The sequence below is a fragment of the Prionailurus bengalensis genome, chromosome C1, assembly GCF_016509475.1.
Source record: "Prionailurus bengalensis isolate Pbe53 chromosome C1, Fcat_Pben_1.1_paternal_pri, whole genome shotgun sequence".
NCBI lineage: Eukaryota > Metazoa > Chordata > Mammalia > Carnivora > Felidae > Prionailurus > Prionailurus bengalensis.
In genome coordinates, this window is record NC_057345.1 from 128,730,263 (window position 1) to 128,750,063 (window position 19,801).

The following is a 19,801-nucleotide window of genomic DNA, read 5'->3' on the forward strand; positions in this document are numbered from 1 at the left end:
TCTTTAGACTCATCTTTTCTACCATTACCATCCTTAAAGCTAACATATTAGGCAATAGATAACTCAGAAATGTTTTCAGTAGAGACTGTCTTCAACACATAGAAGGAGGCATGTGTTACTGGTGTCTATGGTGATGAACCTCAGTCTTTGTCCCATGGAGCAGGAGATGGGTATAGAGGAGAAAGTGGTGATGAAGTTAAGGGCAGAGAGAGGAAAGGTACAATAAACCTGTGGTGTGAATTTCTTAGCCCAGGATGGGTGTTCTTGCTCTGGACTTCCTGTTCTTTCTGTATAAGGTCCCTTAATATGCTTCATTTAAATTGCCTTTTTAATGTCTGTCTCTTCACCAGACTATATGCCCATTAGGGTAGGAACTTTGTCCTATTCATAACCTCAGTAGTTAGTGTGGTGTGTGAACTGTAGCAGATACAGATGTTTGAAGAATATCTTTGTGCCAATGGGAGGCCTTCACTTTGCTCAATAAGTGAGGTCAAGTCTAGAGTGTGCTAGGTGTATAAGGTAGTTATGGGAAAGAGTATTCTTTTATTTATTCTGACATTTATGGAAAGATAATTGTGCAAGCTGTTTTCTTATACCTGCATAATAAGACCCAGGCAGGTGAGATGATTATGATGTCAACTACTTATTCTGATTTGAAGGCTCTTATAACCTTAAAATATCACCCCCTCTTTATTACTTGGGTTCATCATTATTAGCTTCTATAAAAATGAAAATGTGTATCATGGAGTAGAAGCATGATGATTCATCATAGGCCATAGATTGTTAATTCTATTATAGGATCAGCTGGAATAAAATGTAGGTGTGAGGCACAGGATGGCTATGTTTTGATAAAGGTGAGGAAGAAAGGGGAAATTTTACTTATTGATACTCAGTGTAGGGTTGGTATAAAGGAAGACAATTCCATGGGGGTTGGAACCAGATTAGCTGCTCCTCTGACAGAGGTGGAGTGGGCTGTTATAGCAGAGCCTTTCTGGGTGGAACACTTCAGGCCAGACACTTATGGAGCCTGGAGAAAGTAGATGAGGGGAGGTGACTGTAAATACTTCCTATCTTACCTGGCATTCTGTTGGGAAATTTATAAGATGTGCTAGGATACCTGGATCTACCTTTGACATTAATGGCTCTAAAAACACACACAGGCATAAACTCAGATGAGAAACTAAGGCAAAAGTAAGCTTGCTGGCCAAAATGGATTCAATACAGTTCACAGTGATCATGGATACTTATAAAATTCAAGACACTGTTTTGGATGATTGTGCGGTATACACAAGACATGTGAGACACCATCCCTTCCCCCCCAGGGATCTCAGTATCATTTTGAAGACTTCATAACAGAATATCAATCCAACCCCTTCTTTGCTTTATATTTAAAACATATCAATCTCTGCTCAATCAATAACATAGACCATCTGCCTTATAGACTCTTGTCAGAGAAAATAATCTCAAATTGTCAGCTCTCTAGCACTTATTAGGATCCAGTCTGAAAGAAGAGATATTTAAGGAAGATAGTCTGTGAAGAATGGTTTCAAACTTTTGTTTGTTTGCTTGTTTATTTGTTTGCAACAGGTCTTTTACTTCAAATGATAATTTACCTGAAAACTCACTATGGGAAATAGAGAAGAGTGGAGATGCTCTGACTGTAGAGGGCAAGAAGCTCCTTAAACACCTCAACCCCTCTTTGGTATCTAGAGATACCACATTTGGCATGTGGCCCCGCTGCCTTAAGGAGTGCAGTTTCCAAGCCACAGGTCTAAGGGAAATGCAAAATCCTTGCTCCTCCACAAGTTCTGTCCTTATAGACCTATAGTAGAAAGCTATAACCAGGACTCATTTAACTTAACATGTGCAAAACTACCTTCTCTGAGCTATACCCTTAGCTGAGTTATGCCCCATGCTTACCTTACAGGAAAGAGCAAGAATGATCCTGTCTTTTTTTCCTCTTTATATATATTTTTGAATTGATAAAAACATTTATAAAGAAGTTGTATTCCTTTTTTTAGTTAAAAAAAAAAGCAAAATAGAAATAGATGATGTGATTAAAGCAGTATCTTAAAAGAAGATGATCTGATAGTAGACTTAAGTTGAACATATTAGAGACCGCAGGCAGGAGAAGAGGTTGAAAGCTGGTATCATTAGCCAGGGGTGACTCTAGACACCTGCACCAGGGTGATGGCAGGTACAAGATGGAAGTCGCCATTCATGAGACCCATTCGGTATGAAGGTAGATGGACAAGGGAATATAAGAGACATTGGGAGAACAGAAGGACAGAGGGGCCCTAGCAAAAATGGTCTTCAGTGGGGAAAACCTGACGGATTTGATCAGTGCAAATTTGTGCAAGGAGCAGGGGTGCTCACTGTCCTTTAGAAGTTAGGATCAAAAAGAGCCATAATTGGGGCGCCTGGGTGGCGCAGTCAGTTAAGCGTCCGACTTCAGCCAGGTCATGATCTCACGGTCCATGAGTTCGAGCCCCGCATCGGGCTCTGGGCTGATGGCTCAGAGCCTGGAGCCTGTTTCCGATTCTGTGTCTCCCTCTCTCTCTGCCCCTCCCCCATTCATGCTCTGTCTCTCTCTGTCCCAAAAATAAATAAAAAAACGTTGAAAAAAAAAAAGAGCCATAATTGATGATAAGAACACACTCCTTTGTGTCATGAGAGTTATAGAGCTGAAGGGGCTGAAAATGAATTGTATAGTTGGAAGTGAAAATACCAAATACTCATTGGGGGTGCTAGTTACTGACATAATATGCTTCCTGCCAAAACTCCTTTTGGATGAGAGAGTTGCCTACATTCTGAAGTCCTCTCCGAATAATACAGTGTAACCAGGTCCTCATGATTGAATAAAAATAATGATTTGTATTTGCATACATTGTAGATAATACATTTCTGCAAGGGATTTCACATCCATTCTCTTGTTTTGCTTTTCCAACAACTCTGTGAGAAAAGTAGAGCTGATGATATCTTGATTTTGTGGCAAGATATATGGGCAGAAAGTTAATTAATACACTTGTAGGTAATGGTAGAACCAAGTCTGGGATCCATGTATTTGATCTGCAGCTTGCACTAGTCTGCCCCACCACAGGCTCACCTGTAGGATCTGCAGTCCTGTTTGTATATGGGTATGCAGCAAGTAGCAGACTCTGAAGTGATTCTGAGTTTCTTCTCTGTTTGGTAGTCTGCACATCACCTTTCCAAACTTTTCCGAATTGGATATTGATGTTGGCCACTTGGCTTGAAGGGCTGTGTTTCATTTTCCCAATGTCTCAATTTTATTCATTTAGCTGATATCTGGTCTCTCCTTATCCATATTTTATCTACATTAGCACCATCTCGTGTGTCTGAGCTCTCATTAAATATGCACAGGCAGGTGTGGTGTGCATGTAAATGCCTTTGAGGATGTCTTTCTTGAAGCTTCCTGTCCTCCCATTCTGGGTATTTTTGCTGGTCCTGTGGTGGCCTGTCTCTGGTTCTTGTCAATACTCTTACAGAGATGTTCTGTATCTTTTGTGTAAATGTGACCTTTGCAATGTTTTTAGATTGGCATCTTTTATATATATTGTGTGTATATGTATATGCATCATGTATATCTTATATGGTGTATAGATGTGCACGTATATGTACGTGTCTATTTTTTTTCACACATACACACATGTGAATATTACTTACAGGACTAGATCCTAGGTCTGAGAACATTCCCAAGGGTCACCTTGAATAAGAAATGTATGGAAAAACATGGTCAGTTTGGTTTGTTCAGTCTCCTGAATGGCTTATTTATACAAAAGAGAAATTTACTTAGAAGCACTAAATTTTGGACCTAAAAGTGATCTCAAAGGCCATGAAGCCCTAACTGTCATTTTGTAGTTAAGAAGACAAGTTATGGAATTAGCATAATGTCACCCAACTCACTGTGATTCAGTTGGGACTGGAGTCTAGGAATTTTTTAAATCTCATTTTAATTTCTCCCCTAAATCCCTTTGTCTCTTCCTTGAATGTATCTTTGTTTTCAGGAAATACCGTATTTTAGGAGAGAAATTAAAATTAGGGTTAAAGACCATCGTACCATAGCATTTTATTGTGGATGTTGCTATGAATGACCGTGTTTGACCCTAAATTCTCTGGGGACTACAGAGTGTCCAGGGACATAGAAAACAAAGGTAGAGAATTAAGAGCCTCAAAGGTGAAAAGGGAAATAAAGTTTTCAATGTGGTGAGCAGAATACAGGCCTTGGGGCTACATATTATGGGCATCTCCCCCAAAGCTGTGGTGAAGGAAGCACATACCATCACCTTTTCCTTTCCTCATCCCTTCCTGCATATTGGAGCCAGCCAGCAGTTGTGCAGACACATGTTACTTGGCTTCACAAAGAGGGTACAATTGCCAAAGGGTCATCTGTTCCTATCACCCCAAAGCTGTCTGCAGTCACCCCAGGCCAAAAGAGATTTGAGTATTAGGTAGTTAGGTTTTCCCAATGTCGATAGAACACTTGATTTATGCAATTTGGTCAGACACATAGTAAAATCACTGAATAAAACCCAAATCAGCTGCAACTGTTAGTGTTTGAAACATCTGGCCATTTGAATCAGAACCCTCAGTCTGGCAGTATTGTGCTAATATAATATCTGCAGAGCACTGAACCAAGCCTTGCCCTCGTACAGTTTTGATGAAATAATAAAGCACGTGTACATAAAGTTGTATAGAAATTTTGCAAGGGAGTTCTTTCTAAATGAGCTTGCTGATGGGGGTTTTCTACAGGAACTTAGAAGACCCTTAGAACCTTGGAACTTAGAACTGCCTTGGTGGGATTGGGTCAGCATGGTGCTACCTATGTGCCTGGTGAGGGGCTGAGGCAGATGGTGTGTTTACATGGCCAGTGGTGACTCACACCATTTAGACCTTTAGATCGCATGGACTGGTTACCAGCTCATAACTACTTAGTGATTCATCAGTTCAGCTAAATGAGATGGACTTGTGGTACACATAGGAATAACCAAAGCTCCCTATTTTTTATGTTTTATGGACAGAGCAGGTCTGGACTTGATTCTTGGCTTGTGGTTTTGGAACCTAACACACCTAAACTGAGCGGAATTATACAAATGTAGTCTGGTTGTCTTTATGACCAGGTAACCATAAGACCATTACTCTTTTTATGATTTTTGTTGTTAATTCATTTATTCATACATTTTTATACTTTGATTTGGAATAATTTTAGATTTACAGAGGAGTTACATTTTGTCTCCCACTCCTCACTTCAAATACTTCAACGTGTATTTCTTAAAAAATAAGGGCAATATATAACACAACCACAGTATACCACATACATATTCTGTTTGTCACCAAACTGTTACCCATTAATTTTAGCATCCACTGATGATTCTTGATTTATTTATTTCTGAATTACCAATTTAGTGAATATCCACTATGTTTCAAGTATTGGAATGGATACAGAGATGAAGCTAACTCAGTCTACAACCTCAGTCTATTAGGCAAAACAGACATGTTAACAAATATGCTACAGTCAGAGTGGCAAGTGCCACAAGAATAGTATATGGGTAGTTCAGAAGAGGTCAGGATGAACTCTGGAGAGGGAAATCAGGGAGGAAAAGGTGCACGTGCTCATGCACACATGAACACGTGCGCACACACACACACACACACACGTGCACGCACACACTCTGACTCACTCACAGAAATATAATCTCCAGGAACCATTCTTAACCTTACTACTTGGGATGTGTTTTTATGTTTTCTGTTCTACTCATTTCTACTGTTGTAAATGCAGAACTAATGTTCTACTTTTAGTAAATGCAGAACTAATGTATCCAATATGTGGGAATGAGGACGTGGGAGTCTTCATTTATGACGAGTTCTCTGTGACATTTTGATGCACACCTAGCGTTCTGGCCTAAGGAAAGGTGGAAAGTATTCTAAGAGAATGGGAGTGACCCCTAGGTGGCTCTGTTTAATAGATAAGTCAGTGGATCTCAAAGTTCACCTATGGAGAAACTCTTCTCTAGATGATATCTTAGATCTATGTCATCAGAGGGTTCATTTGCTGACTTACAGCTCCTGGCACAGGGAAGGGAATCAATGCCAAAGATCCTTGAAAGCTCAGATCCATCTGTGTTTGTGTGTGATGGCATGAGAGAGGGAGAAGACTGTGATGGTGAAGAGATTCATTCCATCCTGATATTGCTTTATCTGTCTCTATCACAGTATTGTTGATGCTTAAGCTTCTGTGTTTAATGGCAGCTGGAACTGAGGAAAAATAATGTGTGATCCTGGGACACTGAAAAGGGATTTCTTGTGCCTATGTAAGATACTTAAAAATGTGGACTTTTGATTAAGTGTTAGCTTACCTCTGATAGGCAGATACTTTCTCTTTCTGTAGCACATTTGACCCTTGATAATGTCTTCCAAGTTCCTGTAAACCAGATTATTATTTTTCTTAAGGACACAGGATCCCAAAGGGCCAGGACCACAGAAAAGAGATCAATGAAAAATAACACAGAATTTAACCCAGCATTCGAGGAGAATGGGATAGTCCAGAGAAAGCAGCATGGGAAAAAGGCAAGAGGTGGGATGCAACATGGTGCTGAAGTTACAGGGTTTTGAAATTGTGGCAGGAGATAATTCTGCAGTTTGTGGAGGAGCTTTAAAGTCTTGTTGAGTTCACTTTACTTGGTAGTGATAGTCTGTCAGCTGAGGGTGTTAAGACTTGAGACAGATGTGGTCATTCATTGATCCTAATAAGGAAGAGAAGCTTCTGCATCTTCTTTAGAGAGGGATGTTATAAAGAAGGAAAGATCAGTTAAGTGGTTCAGTGGCCTCAATAGGAGATGCCAAAGAACTTATGGGTGGAGTTGCAGTGATGATGATGGTTTTGTCTTCCAAGCATCCTTCTCCCATCCTAGTCACTAGAATGTAAGTTCTATGAAGGGAAGGACTTTATTTTTATCTCTTTTCAATTTACAGCATATACACAATTGCCTGGCATATAGCAAGCAATCAGTGAAAACTTAATCAATATTGGTAGAATTTCATCATGTCATTCAAATAACCAACCAATTATATAGGGAAACATACCATCCAGAAGAATCATTTGGCCTAAATCAGCATTTTGAATCTTAGCTTCTCATTAGAAACACTCAGGAGTTTCCCCCAATATGTGGATTAGCTCATTTTTCCCAGGTTCACCCCAACTACAACTAAAAAGCATAAATTTTTGAAAGATAAAAGAATGACAAAGCAGTGAATTCCCTGGGTTTCTTTATTGACTCCCCTGTGACCTAAACTGCCAACAGGCACAGGAAAAAACAATAAAACAGAAAAAAAACCTCCAGGAAAAGCCAATTCCTCTGGTCAAAGAACTCATGAAAGGATGACCTGATAACAGAAAAAGCTTTTTGGCAACATAACCTACTCCAACCAAACACCAACGTCAAAACTGCACCTCACCACCCTCTCTCCATGACTTACCTGATCCAGCAAGATGCTGATCCTCAACTCCTAGCAGTGAAGCATAGATGCGCTCATTCTCCCCATTGAGTGGTGACCCTGGGGAACAGAGAACTAATTTTATTTTTTATTCATTTATTTTTTAAATATGAAATTCATTGTCAAATTGGTTTCCATAGAACACCCAGTGCTCATCCCAACAGGTGCCCTCCTCAATACCCCTCAAATTTTATTTCTCCACCTGGCAAAAATAGGCGATGCTCTGCTGTCCCTGCCAGGCTATAGTGGCAAGCTGAGCCTCCACCTCTACCCAGCAACAGGAAGGCAGAAAAAGATGGCAATAAGTGGGATAATTGACAGTCTTCTTTACCCTTGCCCTTTGTGTCAGAGGGAACCAGTAAAGAGTTGAGCCTCCATCTCTTCCCTGTAGCAGTAAAACCATATGACGCAGCCCTCTGCTTTCTGCTTGCTGAGGGCTACGAGGACCAATTGGGGAGATCACAAGGTGATTTGAGTCAATGCCTCACTTTTGCTGGCATGGTCAGAAGCCGAACATACTTACCAACCTGACCCTCAAGCTATACTTTAACAAGGAACTGTCTGCTAAAAAAGATTAAATATTATCATTTCGTAATACCTAAAAATTTTAGAATACAACTGAAAATCACATATTATGGGAAGAACCAGGGAAAGTACAACAGGATGGGAAAAGACAACAGGTGCCAATACGGAGATGAATCAGATGTTGGAATTCTCCGACAAGGATTTTGAAGCAGCCATCAAAAATTATTTCAGGGGCGCCTGGGTGGCGCAGTCGGTTAAGCGTCCGACTTCAGCCAGGTCACGATCTCGCGGTCCGTGAGTTCGAGCCCCGCGTCGGGCTCTGGGCTGATGGCTCAGAGCCTGGAGCCTGTTTCCGATTCTGTGTCTCCCTCTCTCTCTGCCCCTCCCCCGTTCATGCTCTGTCTCTCTCTGTCCCAAAAATAAATAAACGTTGAAAAAAAAAATTAAAAAAAATTATTTCAACAAGTAATTATGAATTCTCTTGAAACAAAATAAAAATTAGAAATCTCAGAAAAGAAATAGAAATTATAAAAAATAATTAAATAGAAGTTATAGAATTGAAAAATATAATAACTGAAAGATAAACTTTGCATGATGGGCTCAATAGTACACTGGAGATGACAGAGGATAGAATCCATGAATTTGAAGAAACATCAGTAGAACCTACCAAAAATTAACAAAAGAGAGAAAATAGACTAAAAGAAAAAAGGACAGTCATAGGGACCTGTGGGACAATAGCAAAAGAACTAATATTTCAGTCATCAGGGTCCCAGGAAGAGAGGTGAAAGATGGTGAGATTCAAAAGGTATTTGAAGAAATAATGGCTGAAAACTCTTCAAATTTGGCAAACCTACATATTCAAGAAGTCAAACAAAGCCCAAGTAGGATAAACCCAAAGAATTCCCTGTTCAGATACATCATAATTAAACTTCTGAAAATTAAACAGGAAAAAACTTTGAAAGCAACAAGAGAGAAACAATATACTATTTATAGTACCAATTTGAATGTTTTTATATTTATAATCTGAAAGCCTGGAGACCAAAAGGAAGTAGAACAACAATTTTTAAGTATTAAAAGACAAGAACTGTCAGTCATGAATGCTATATCCAACAAAAATATCCTTCTGGAATGAAGGAAAAATAAAGACATTCTCTGGAGAAGGAAAACTAAAAGAATCTCTTGGTAGCACACCTACCTCTAAAGCATGGCTCAAGTAAGTTCTCTAAACACAAAGAAATTATAAAAAAAGACTTAAAAACACAACACTAGGTAAAAGAAGAATATAAGAGTAGCTTAAAAAAGTAAATGTAAAAGTCAATTTATCAGAGTTTCTTAATTTATATGTGATAAAATAAAAAATATGACACCATCAGATGTAGTGATCACTATATGTAAAAGAAATATTTTTTGTTATTATATTGAAAAGGTAGGGAGGGTAAGATTTCTACAAAGTGATAACATGTTGATACTAGTATAATGGGACAATGTATGTGCATATTATAATACCCATACCAACCATTAAGAAAATTATATAAAGCTAAATACTAAAAAAATACTATAAATCATGATTAAAGTTTTTTAAATGTTCAAAAATTCCAAAGGAAGATATGGAAAGAGAAATGGAAACTACACTGGAGGAAACAAACAGAAAACAAATGATAAAATGGAAGATTTAGTACTAACATATCAGTGTTACTTTAAATGTAAATGGTCTAAATAAACTAAGTGAGAAATTGGTACAGAGTGGATTAAAAGACATATTACAATGATATGCTGTTCATAAGATATTTGCTTCAACTACAGCAGCATATTAAGTTGGAAATAAAAGGGTGGAAAGGATACACTGTGAAAACACTAATAAAAAAGTAGGAGTGGCCATGTTAATATCAAATAAAGTAGACTTCATGGCAAAGAAAATTACTAGAGACCAAAAAGGATGCTGCATAATGATGAAACATGTCATGAGAGAGACATGTAACTTTCCTAAATGTCTTTGCACAAACAAATCCTCAAAATGCATGAAAGAAAACTGATAGAGCTGAAAAGAGAAAACCCAAATCTCAATAATTAATAGAACTACTAAACAAAGGTGGAGGAGTCAACATGGCAGAGAAGTAGGGGGACTCGAAGTTCCCTTGTCCCTCAAACACAACAGCATTGAGGCCAAAAGACTGGGGATTCCAGGAATCAGGGCTACAGAATGACAGAAACATCTCTAGGTTGCCCACGGGGACAACTTGGTGGGCCATAGGTGTGTGATTGTGAACTGGGAGATAAAACGAGTGGCATAGGAATAGAGGGGAGGGATCCCCTTCTGTGGAGAGACAAAAGGAAGAGAGAGAGGCTGTGGAAGTGTAGGATTGTATATGGACACGAGAAAAAACATGGACTGGGGAATGGAAAAAATGGAGGAGAAACCGATGTCTAACTGCAGGGCTTTCTCTGGACTGGAGTGGCTGTCCTTACACACACCTCACACCTCGGGAGGAGGAGAGTCAGCTCTGGGCTCTGTAGCAAACTCTGAGGTGCAGTCTGAGAGAGCAGTCCCTTCCCTTGGGAGCTATGGAAAGAAGGCAAAAAGCCACTCCAAGGACAAAAGACCCTGCAGGTGTCTGCCAGCCAGAGGCCCTTTGTCAGCTGACTGGGCAGAGTGGCTCTACCCCAGAACAGGGGCACATGGAGCTGGATCCTTTAAGACCTCCCAGCCCATCGCCTGGGGACTGTGGAGAGGAAGAACAAACAGGCTGGCTTGCGCCTGCCAGGCACTGTGAAGATGGCTTGAACAGAGTGGTTTGGGACACCCTGTCGGGGGAGAAGAGACTGGGGTGTCGCCATTTCTCTGTCCATCACCAACAAGGTGGGGCTTCAGGGGATGGACAAGGGGCCCACAGTGAGGGGCGGGACCCAGCCCTCTGTACCTGATAGCTGTGTATCAGAGCACCATTGACACTGACCCAACCAGACAGCCCTGCCTCCAGACCAGTGCAGCACAGCCACTGGTTTCAAGGCACCATCAGATATAGGTCTAGCAGTTTTGTATTTTCTGATTTGATTCTTGGTCAATTCTTATTTTATATATATATATATATATATATATATATATATATATATATATATATTTTTTTTTTTTTTTTTTTTTCCTTCCTTTTCTTCCTCTTATTTATTCCCTTCTCTAGTCTGTTTATTCTGGCTGAAAAGAAAAAAAAGGTCTCAAATAACAACAGTGCTTACATCCAGCAGGGATCTGTGGCTGGAACCAGCACCCCTCCAAAGTATTACTGCTCTGGGGAGGGGGGACTTAATTCCACACATCAGTGTTGCCACTGTTCCTGCAGTCAGGCCTCACAGCTGGCCTTTCAGAGAGCAAGTCCTACCTATCAGTGCACCTGTAACAGTCATGGGGGCTTATTGCAGACCACTCAGGGCAAGCCCCACCCACAGGCAAGCCAGCAGTGGCTACAGCTAGGCCACACAGTGGTGCAGAGAGGAAATCCTTTCCACTAGTACCTCTACAGCAGGTGTAGTGTCATTGCAGCTGGATGCCTGCAACAATCCTAGCTCAGCCACAAGAGAAGGGCACCTGCAAACTACAGAGGAGACACCTCTAGAGCACCTGGTTCTGGTGATCAGGAGGCATTGCACTACAGGGATCCACAGGACCCCTTCTATACAAGGCTACTACTTTCAAGACCAGGAGATATAGCTAAGCTACCTAATACATAGAAACAAACAGAGAGTTATAGAAAAATGAAGAAACAGAGGAATATGTCCCAAATAAAAAGGCAAGATAAAAACACAGAAAAAGTTAAATGAAATGGAGATAAGCAATATGCCTGATAAATATATCCTAATGTAACCAAAGTAATGGTTATAAAGATACTCACTGGACTTAAGAGTGGGTGAACCCAGTGAGAACTTCAACTACGAGATAGAAAATATAAAATGTAACCAGTCAGAGCTGAAGAATACAATAACTGAAATGAAAAACACACTAGAGGGAATCAATATCAGATATAAAAATTCAGAACAGATAAGTGATCTGGAAGATAGGTAATGGAAAGCAACCAAGCTGAATGGCAAATAAAAAAAATAATAAAATGTGATGATAAGTTAAGGGACCTCTGCAACATCATAAAGCCTAACAACATTCACATTATAGAAGTCACAGAGGAGAGAGGAAGCAGAAAACTTATATGAAATAATAATAACTGAAAAGTTTCCTTTTCAGGAAGGAAGGGGAAGAGAACAGACATCCAGGTTTGTGTGCCAAACAAAAGGAACCTAAGGATGCCCACACCAAAAAACATAATAATTAAAATAGCAAAAATTAAGGATAAGAAAAGAATCTTCCAAGCAGTAAGAGAAAAGATAACAGTTACATAAGAGGAAAACCATATAAATCTATCAGCTGATTTTTCAGTAGAAATTTACAGGCTGCAAGAAAGTAGTATAATACATTCAAAGTGCTGAAAGGAAAAAACCTGCAACCAAAAATACTTCACCTAGAGGTGCTCATTTATAATTGAAGGAGAGATAGAGTTTCTGAAACAAAAGTTAAAAGAATTCATTACCATCGAACTAGCCTTAGAAGAAATGTTAAAAGGGGATTCTTTTTTTTTTTTTAATTTTTTTTTTAACTTTTATTTATTTTTGAGACAGAGAGAGACAGCATGAACGGGGGAGGGGCAGAGAGAGAGGGAGACATAGAATCAGAAGCAGGCTCCAGGCTCTGGGCCATCAGCCCAGAGCCCCACGCGGGGCTCGAACTCACGGACCGTGAGATCGTGACCTGAGCTGAAGTCGGACGCTTAACTGACTGAGCCACCCAGGTGCCCAAAAGGGGATTCTTTAAGTGGAAAGAAAAGGCCGTAACTGGAAGCAAATTAGGAAAGGAAAAATTTCATTTGTAAAAGTAAACATTTAGTAAAGGCAGTAGATTAATCACTTATAAAGCCAGTATATAGTTTAAAACACTAAAGTTGTAAAATCAGTTGTATCTACAAATGGTAGTCCGGGGATACACAAAATAAAAAGATGTAAAATATGACTTCATGCACCTGAAACATGGAAGGGGGAGTAAAAAATTAGTGCTTTTATAATGTGTTCAAACTTAAGTGATGATAAACTTAATATAGACTGCTATTCACATAGAATTTGATAAAAGAATGCTGTGGTAACCACAAACCAAAAACCTATGATACACAAAAAATAGAAGAAAATCCAAGAATAACTCTAATAACTCAAACCAGAAGGGAAGAAAGAGAGTGAGAGAAGAAGAAAGGAACAGAGAAGAACTACAAAAACAACCAGGAAACAATTAACAATAAATACAATAAGTACACCCCTATCAACAATTACTTTAATGTTTACTTTTATTTATTTATTTATTTATTTATTTTTTTAAATTTTTTTTTTCCAACGTTTATTTATTTTTGGGACAGAGAGAGACAGAGCATGAACGGGGGAGGGGCAGAGGCAGAGGGAGACACAGAATTGGAAACAGGCTCCAGGCTCTGAGCCATCAGCCCAGAACCTGACGCGGGGCTCGCACTCCCGGACCGCGAGATCGTGACCTGGCTGAAGTCGGACGCTTAACCGACTGCGCCACCCAGGCGCCCCTACTTTTATTTATTTTTGACAAAGAGAGAGAGATTATGAGTGGGGTAGGTGCAGAGAGAGAGGAGACACAGAATCTGAAGCAGGCTCCAGGCTCTGAGCTGTCAGCACAGAGCCCGACATAGGGCTCGAACCCATGAACCACGAGATCATGACCTGAGCTGCAATTGGACACTCAACAGACTGAGCAACCCAGACACCTCTATCAACAATTACTTTAAATGGAATAAATGCTATAATCAAGACAGGGAGTCTGAGTGGATAAAAAACCAAGATCCATTATATAATGCCACTTTAAATCTAAAGAGTGAGTGAAAGGATGAGAAAAGATAGTCAATTCAAATGAAATAAAAGAAAGCTGGGGTAGCAATACACATATCAGACAAAATAGACTATAAAACAAAAACTTTAGCAAGAGTCAGAAAACTTCAACATAGTGATAAAGGATCCATCTAATAAGAGGATACAATTGCAAATATCTGTGCACCTAACATAGGAGCACCTAAATATATAAAACAAATATTAGCAGACATGAAGGGAGAAATCGACAGTAATACAATAATAGCAGGGGACTTTAAGATCCCATTTACCTCACTGGATAGATCATCTAGACAGAAAATCAATCAGGAAACAGTGACTTTGAATGATATTTTAGAATAGATGGACTTTAACAGATATATACAGAACATTATACCCCCAAACAGGAGAAAACGTACTCTATTCAAGTGCACATGGAACATCCCCCAGAATTAGTCATATGACTATTTAATTATTATTAATTAATAATATGAAATAATATTAAGCATATTTTTCCACCATACTGGTGTGAAACTAAAAATCAATTGCAAGGAAAACAATTGGAAGAAATGCAAATGTGGAGCCTAATAATATGCTACTAAACAACCAGTGGGTCAATGAATAAAGCAAAGAGGAAATCAAAAAATACCTAGAGACAAATGAAAATGAAAACACTGCAGTTAAAAATCTTTGGAATGCAGCAAAAGCAATTCTAAGAGGGAAATTAATAGTGATTGAGGACTACTTCCAGAAATGGGAATAATCTCAATCTAATCTTATACACAAAGGAACTATAAAAAAGAACCATAAAAAAGAAGAACAAAGCACAAAGTTAATAGAAGCAAGGAAATAATAAAGATTGGAGTGCAAATAAATTAAATAGAGACTAAAAGAAACAAAGATCTATAAGACTAAGAGCTTGTTTGTTAAAAGATAACAAAATTGAAATTCAGTCAATGTGATACCTTACATCAGCAAGAAAAAGGATTAAAACCATATGATCATTTAGATAGATTCAGAAAAACATTTGACAGTGTACAATATCCATGATAAAAACCCTCAACGAAGTAGGTTTAGAGGGAATATACCTCAACATAATAAAGGCCTAATATGAAAAATCCACAGCTAATATCATTCTCAGTGAGGAAAAACTGAGAGCATTATCCTGAAGACAGAAAAACTGAGAGCTTTATCCTGAAGGTCTGAAACAAGACAAGGATGTCCATTCTCACCACTTTTATTCAACATGGTACTATAACTCCTAGCTATAGCAATTAAACAAGAAAAAAGAAATAAAAGACATCCAAATTGGTAAGGAAGAAGTGAGACTTGCACTATTTGTAGATGACATGATACTATATGTAGAAAATTGTAAAGACTCCACCAAAAACCTACTAGAATGGATAAATGAACTCAATAAGGTCACAGGATACAAAACCAATATACGCAAATCTGTTGCATTCCTATACATTAATAATGAAGTAGCAGAAATTAAGAAAATCTCATTTATAATTGCACCAAAACCGATAAAATACCTAGGAATATACTTAACCAAGGAGGTGAAAGAGCTGTACTCTGAAAACTATAAAACATTAATAAAAGAAATTGAAGACAACACAAATAGGAAGATAATCCATGCTCATGGATTGGAAGAACAAATATTGTTTTTAATATCGTTACTACCCAGAGCAATCTACAGATTTAATGCTATCCCTTTCAAAATACCAACAGCATTATTCACAGAACTAGAATGAATAATCCTAAAATTTGTATGGAAACACAAAATACCCTGAATAGCCAAATCAATCTTGAAAAAGAAAATCAAAACTGGAGGTATCACAATTCCAGATTTCAAGATATACTACAAAGGTGTAGTACTCAAAAAAGTATGGTACTGGCACAAAAATAAACACATACATCAATGGAACAGAATAGAGAGCCCAGAAATAAACCCATGATTATATGATAAATTAATGTATGACAAAGGAGGCAAGCATATTCAATGGGAAAATGACAGTCTCTTCAACAAATGGTGTCAGGAAAACTGGATAGCTACATGAAAAGAATGAAACTGGACCACTCTTTTATACCATACACAAAAATAAACTCAAAATGGATTAGAGACTTAAACATGAAATCTGAAGCTATAAAAATCCTAAAACAGAGTACAGGAATAATTTCTCTGACATTAGTCATAGAAATAGTTTTCTATATATGTCTCCTAAGGCAAGGAAAATAGAAGCAAAAATAAACTCTTGAGACTACACTAAAATAAAAGCTTCTGCACAGCAATCAATCAACAAAACTAAAAGTCTACTGAATGGGAGAAGATATTTGCAAAGGACATATCCACAAAAGGGTTGCTATCCAAATTATATAAAGAACTTATAAAACACAACACCAAAAAACAAAATAAGCCAATTAAAAAACGGGCAGAAGACATGAACAGACATTTCTCCAAAGAAGACACCCAGATGGCCTAAAGACACATGAAAAGATGCTCGACATTACTAATCATCAGGGAAGTGCAACTCAAAACCACAATGAGATACCACCTCACACCTGTCAGAATAGTTAAAATAAAAGACATAAGAAAAACAAATGTTGTCAAAGATGTGGAGAAAAAGGAACCCTCATGTACTGTTGTGGGAATACAAACTGGTGCAGCCACTGTGGAAAACAGTGTGGAGATTCCTCAAAAAATTAAAAATAGAATTACCACATGATCCAGTAAATCAACTACTGAATATTTACACAAAGAATACAAAAGCACTAATTCAAAAATATATATGTTTATTGCAGTATTACTTACAATAGCCAAGATATGGAAGCAGTGCAAGTGTCCATCAATAGATGAGTGGTTAAAGAAGATGTGATATATACATATATATATATAATGAATATAAAGAATATATTTTATATAATATACATATATATTATGCACACAATGGAATATTACTCAACCATAAAACTGATGAAATTTTGCAATTTGCAACAACATGAATGGATCTAGAGAGTATAATGCTAAGTTAAATAAGTCAGAGAAAGAGAAATACCATATGATTTCACTCTTGTGGAATTTAAGAAACAAAACAAATGAACAAAGAAGAAAAGAGACAAAAAAACCAGATTGTTAACTATAGAGAACAAACTGGTGGTTACCAGAAGGGAGGTGGGTGGGGCAGTGGGTGAAATAGGTAAAGGAAATTAAAAGCACACTTATCGTGATGAGCACTGAGTAATGTGCTAAAGAGTCGTTGAATGTTATATTGTACCTGAAACTAACATAACACTATATATACTTGAAAAAGCAGTGACAATAATGCTGCATCATTAAAAAGAAGAATGAAATCTTGCCATTTGTGACAATATGGATGTACCTAGAGTGTGTTATGCTGAATGAAATGTCAGACAGAAAGACAAATACCATATGATTTCATGTATATGTGGAATATAAACAAATAGAAACAAAGAAAGAGAAAGTAATAGAGAACAAACTATTGGATGCTAAAGAGGGGGAGAAGATAGGCAAAATAGGTGAAAGGGGTTCTAGCATGTGGAATATAGTCAATAATGTAATAACTTCGTGTGATGACAGGTAGTAACTACACTTACTGTGGTGAGCATTTCATAATGTACATAATTATTGGATCAAATGTACACTTGAAACTAATATATGTCAACCATACTTCAATTAAAAATAATGATAATAAGGGGCGCCTGGGTGGCTCAGTCGGTTAAGCCTCCGACTTCAGCTCAGGTCATGATCTCGCGGTCCGTGAGTTCAAGCCCCGCGTCAGGCTCTGTGCTGACTGCTCAGAGCCTGGAGCCTGTTTCAGATTCTGTGTCTTCCTCTCTCTCTGACCCTCCCCCATTCATGCTTTGTCTCTCTCTGTCTCAAAAATAAATAAACGTTAAAAATTAAAAAAAAATTATAATAAGTTTTTATCTTAAACTAGAAAAACAGCAAGTAGAAGAAAGGAAATAATAATGACAAGCAGAAATTGAAGAAATCAAAAGAAGAAAACAGGAGAGAAAATAAATGAAACAAAAAAATTCTTTAAAAAAATCAATAAAATCAATAAACCTCTAACAAGACTGACAAAGATAAAAATAGAGGAGACACAAATCACCAATATCATGAATTAAAAAGAAGATATCACTATAGATTCTACAGTCATTAGAAGAATAATGAGGGAACACTATTTAACCAACTTTACACTCATAAACTTGACAATTTAGAAGAAATGAATCAATTTCTCAAAAAACCATAAGCTGTCAAAACTCAAGCAAGATAAAATAAACAACACAAAGAGCTCTATAAAACATTTAATTTGTAATATAGAAGCTCCTGAAAAAGAAATCTGTAAGGGCCATATAACTTCACTGGAGAATTGTACCAAATGTTTTAAAGAAGAATTAACATCAATTTTATATAATCTCTTCCAGAAAATGTAAGGAAGGAATATTTCCCAATTCATTTTATAAGACTGGTTATTTTGATACCAAAGCCAGACAAAAACAAGTAAACAGACCACTATCAATTATGAATTTAGACACAAAAATCCTTAACAAAATAATAGCAAGTTGAATTAAAAAATGTATAAAAACAATTTTTTGCCATGACTAAGTGAAATTTATTCCATGTATGCAAGGCTGGTTCAACATTCAAAAGTCAATCAACAGAATCTACAATATTAACTGACTAAAGAAGAAAAATCATATATAATCATATCAGTTGGCACAGAAAAAGCACTGTACAAAGTCAAACACCCATGCATTCATGATAAAAAAAACTCAAAAAATAGAACATTTCTCAAGAACAGAAAGAGCATGTACTAAAATCTTTTGCAAACATCATACTTAATATTGAGAAACTGAAGGGTTTTTGTCTAAGGTTGGGAATAAGGCAAATATATCTATTTTTACTTCTCTTATTTAACATAGTACTGGAAGCATGTTTCATACAACGAAAAATAAACAAACTAGACTTCATCAAAATTAAAAACTTGACCTCTGAAAAACCCAGTTCAGAAGATGAAAAGATCACTTGCAAACAGGAAGAAATATATTTGCAAACTACATGTCCACAAAAGGTATAGGCACTAGAAAAAAATATATATATTTATTTATTCTCCAAACTTAACATTTAAAAAGTAAACAACCCAATTAGAAAATGGGCAAAAGACTAAAGAGAATATATAAATGGCACATTAACACATGAAAATATATCTGACATCATTAGCTGTCAGGTAAATGCTAATTTAAGCCACAGTGAGATATTTCCACACACAGAATAGCTAACATAAAAAATACTAACAACAAATTCTGGGAAGGATGCAGATAAACTAATATTCTCATACATTGCCATTCTGGAAAACAGTTTGGTAGTTTCTTATGAAATTGAACATGCAACTATCATATAACCCAGCAAATGCACTCTTGGGAATTTATTTCAAACATCTAAAACTTATTTTCATGCAAAAATCTATATGCAAATGCTCATGGACACTTTATTCGTAATAGCCTAAAACATGAAACAACCCAGATATCCTTCAACAGGTGAATGGTTAAATAAACAGTGGGTATATCCATACTATGGAACACTGCTCAGCAATGAAGAAGGAACAAAATATTGATAAGCATAACAATTTGGATGAATTTCAAGGGAATTATGCTGAGTGAAAAAAGTTAATCCCAAATGGTCCCATACTGTATATTTTCATTTGTGCTACATTCTTGAAATGATACAGCTACAAAAGTGGAAAACAGTTTGTGGTTTCCAGGGGCTGTGGATGGAGTAGAGGTGGGAGAGAAATGGCTGTGGCTAGAAAAGAGCAGCAGGAGGGAT